The sequence below is a fragment of the Rhinoraja longicauda genome, chromosome 1 (genome assembly GCF_053455715.1).
Source record: "Rhinoraja longicauda isolate Sanriku21f chromosome 1, sRhiLon1.1, whole genome shotgun sequence".
Classification (NCBI taxonomy): domain Eukaryota; kingdom Metazoa; phylum Chordata; class Chondrichthyes; order Rajiformes; family Arhynchobatidae; genus Rhinoraja; species Rhinoraja longicauda.
The window spans coordinates 4934515-4938671 of record NC_135953.1 but is presented as its reverse complement, the minus strand read 5'-3'; the positions used below and the strand labels follow the sequence as shown (position 1 = coordinate 4938671).

General features: G+C 51.2%; 1 protein-coding gene across 1 annotated transcript in view; it reads right to left on the bottom strand.

Annotated features, from left to right (window-relative positions):
• LOC144598330 (protein O-GlcNAcase-like) overlaps positions 1-4157 on the bottom strand; it is a 57799-nt gene that overhangs the window by 50818 nt on the left and 2824 nt on the right. The gene's annotated exons all lie outside the window — the stretch shown is intronic.

The following is a 4157-nucleotide window of genomic DNA, read 5'->3' as shown; positions in this document are numbered from 1 at the left end:
TTATTAGCCAAGTATGTTTTGCCACATGCGAGGAATTTGATTTGCCACACAGTCATACCAACAAAGCAACAACACACACAACTACATAACATTTGACATAAATATCCCCACATTCCTCACTGTGCTGGAAGGCAATAAATTCGTATCTTCTTTCCTCCTTTTTCTCTCGCGGTCGGGGGAGTCGAACCATTCGCAGTCGGGGCGATCGAAGCTCCCGCGTCGGGGCGGTCGAAGCTCCTGTGGTTTGGAGCTCCCGAAGTCGGTCCCTAACCAGGGCACCACGAGCTCCACGATGTTAAAGTCTGCAGGCTCCCACGTTTGGAGCTCCCGAAGTCGGTCCCTGACAAAGGGATCGCAAGCTCCACGATGGAAAGTCCGCGGGCTCCCAAATGGTGGGCGATCCCAAAGTCGGTCTCCAGCAAGAGGCCGCCAGCTCCACGATGTTCGGCCACAGTGTGGACGGAGATACGACACAGAAATCTGAATCTGAATCTGAATTACCTTTATTGTCATTCAAAATGAATTGAACGAAAATCCTTTCCCACGCAGCCACAACAGTACAAAGTAAAAGACACAAGACACACAATTTTAACACAAACATCCATCACAGTGACTCCTCCAGACACCCTTCGCTGTGATGGAAGGCAAAAAAAATTCTTCTCTCTTCCCCCATGCTTCTCCCAGTTTGACTTCTGCCGAGGAGATGGAAAGTCCCGCGACCGAGCCGCGCCAGGCGATGGAAAGTCCCGCGGCCGAGCCGCGCCAGGCGATGGAAGGCCCCGCGGCCGAGCCGCACCGGGCGATGGAAAGTCCCGCGGCCGCAAAAGTTACATCTTCGTCGAGGAAAGAGTTTTAAAAAGTTTCCCCCAACCCCCCACACAATACAAAACTAAAAGTACACTAAAACATACATTTTGCAACAAAATAAAAACACCAAGAAAGAAAAAGACGAGACAGCCCGTTGGCGAGGCAAGCCATTGTTGGTGCCACCTGTATGGAAGAGAGATGAAGGGGAAGGGTTCTACCTGGTGCCCCTGACAATGTCTAACATTTGATCACTGTGTTGCCCATGGGATCATAAGTGATAGGAGTAGAATTAGGCCATTCGGGCCCAACAAGTCTACTCTGCCATTCAATCATGGCTCATCTATCTCTCCCTCCTAACCCCATTCTCCTGCCTTCTCCCCATAACCTCTGACACCTGTATTAATCAAGAAAATCTAACGTGCACCCAGCCTAACTCACTCCAGGACCTGCTCCATCGCCACGGAAGGGCCGAATGGCCTACTCTGCACCTATTTTCTATGTTTTCTACGTTTCTATTCCAACTTCCTATTTCAATGACTTGTGAACAAGGACAGATGCTGCAAAGTGTCTCAAGAGGTCACGAGGAGAGGGGGGAGGATGGAGTCAGGAGAATGGAGTTGAGAGGGAAAGATAGATCAGCATGGTCAAATGGTGGAGCAGACTCGATGGGCTGATTGGCCAAATTCTCGATCCACTGAGAACAAAGGACAATAGACAATAGGTGCAGGATTAGGCCATTCAGCCCTTCGAGCCAGCACCACCATTCAATGTGATCATGGCTGATCATTCTCAATCAGTACCCCGTTCCTGCCTTCTCCCCATAACCCCTGACTCCGCTATCCTTAAGGAGGACCCGGCGTTGGAGAACTGCTGTGAGGGTGGGGTCAAGGGGTGGCGAGAAGGCCAAACAAAGATGGACCTGGCGCGGGATACTTTGTAACTTTGTCGGCGCCCTTTATGTGACAGCTCTTTGCATACCTTGAGTATGCAAAACAAAGAATATCACTGCGACTTGTTACGTGACAATAAAGTATCATTCATAATTCTGCTCCTATGACTTATCACCTGCACCTTCCCATCATCCGTCTTTAGATTTTAGAGATACAGCGCGGAAACAGACCCGGCAATCACCCCACAGGTTGTGTGAGTGGGCGGATGCACGGCAGATGCAGTTTAATGTGGATAACTGAGGTTGTCCACTTTGGTTGTAAGAATAGGAAGGCAGATTATTATCTGAATGATGTCAAGTTAGGAAAAGGGGACATACGACGAGATCTGGGTGTCCTAGTGCATCAGTCACTGAAAGGAAGCATGCAGGTACAGCAGGCAGTGAAGAAAGCCAATGGAATGTTGGCCTTCATAACAAGAGGAGTTGAGTATAGGAGCAAAGAGGTCCTTCTGCAGTTGTACAGGGCCCTAGTGAGACCGCACCTGTGTACAGTTTTGGTCTCCAAGTTTGAAGGATATTCTTGCTATTGAGGGCGTGCAGCGTAGGTTCACTAGGTTAATTCCCGGAATGGCGGGACTGTCATATGTTGAAAGACTGGATTATTGAGGGATTGGTCACATTAGAGGCAGGAAACATGTTCCCAATGTTGGGGGAGTCCAGAACCAGGGGCCACAGTTTAAGAGTAAGGGGTAGGCCATTTAGAACGGAGATGAGGAAAAAAAATTTCAGTCAGAGAATTGTGAATCTGTGGAATTCTCTGCCTCAGAAGGCAGTGCAGGCCAATTCCCTGAATGCATTCAAGAGAGAGCTAGATCGAGCGCTTAAGGATAGCGGAGTCAGGGGGTATGGGGAGAAGGCAGGAATGGGGTACTGATTGAGAATGATCAGCCATGATCACATTGAATGGCGGTGCTGGCTCGAAGGGCCGAATGGCCTCCTCCTGCACCTATTGTCTATTGTCTATTGTCATACATGAGCACTCTGCTAGACACCAGGGACAATTTACTATTCTACCGAAGCCAATTAAACTACTAACCTGCACATCTTTGGAGTGTAGGAGGAAACTGGAGCACCCGGAGAAAACCCATGTGGTCACTCCGTACAGACAGCGTCCTTAGTTAGTTAGTTAAAACCTTAATTAGACGTCTTCAGTGCAGTAGGCAGCAACTCTACCGCTGTGCCACTGTGCTGCTCCTGGATATCAATCAACCTCATTGGTGACAGCCAAGAAGGTACACCGACGTCTCTACTTGACTCGACCGAGGAAATTGTCTCTAACGACTTGGGGTGCCAACTATCTCACTAAATGAGGGAAAAGGTGACGTCACCACCCCGCGCCCCACGTGACCTCACCCAGCCAGCGGCTACGTGCTCCCGCTCCACCAATGGTGGCCGCCCGGGCTGGGAGGCGGGTTGCTACGCAACGTTCGTGACGCAGCGCCCAGGCCCCGGACCTACAACGCCGCCCCGGCCTTCGGCGCCGTCCCAGCCTAATACGGAACAAGGGCGGTCCCGTACGGGACAAACCAATTTAGCCCAAAATACGGGCTAATACGGGTCAGTTGGCAACCGTATCTGGAGACCATGGATAGGTGGCGTTTCACAAAGTGCTGGAGTAGCTCAGCGGGTCAGGCAGCATCTCTGGAGAACATGGATAGGTGACGTTTCACAAAGTGCTGGAGTAGCTCAGCGGGTTAGGCAGCATCTGTGGAGAATGTGGATAAGTGACGTTTTACAAAGTGCTGGTGTAACTCAGCGGGTCAGGCAGCATCTGTGGAGAACATGGATAGGTGGCGTTTCACAGAGTGCTGGAGTAGCTCAGCGGGTCAGGCAGCATCTCAGGAGAACGTGGATAGGCGACGCTTCTTCTGGGTCGAGCCAAATATCCTAATTCTGCGCCTAGAACTTACGAGCTTCTGATTGTATATGTATATCTGATGCGGGGTATATCTGATAATAGGGGTGTATCTGATCTGATCTGATCTGCATGGATGGATGGCAGGCAGGGCAAAGGAGTGGACTGTACCTCAGCACACGTGACAACAACAACAGATCCTGAACCAAAGGACCTCGTGTCGTCATCAGTGGTGCGCCGGAAGCGTGGAGGCTAGCCCCCTCACCCCCTAGCAACGGGCGCTCGGAACGTGATGTCACCCAGCGGGCACTACCACTCACTTCCGGCGCGGTTGCCGCGGCAGCGGAGCCTCCGAAGCGACGGGCGAAGTCCAGACAGTTAAAAAAAAAACATAAAATGTGATCGCAGTCGTGAATCCGGCGCGGCTTTATTTTGTCCGGAGCTTCACCGCGTTACAATTAGAAATAAAATCAAAGCAGGGAGGCGGGTTATTGCGGTGACGCGTGTGTGGGTGTGGTGGGGGGGAGGGGCCGGGACGTCGCCATG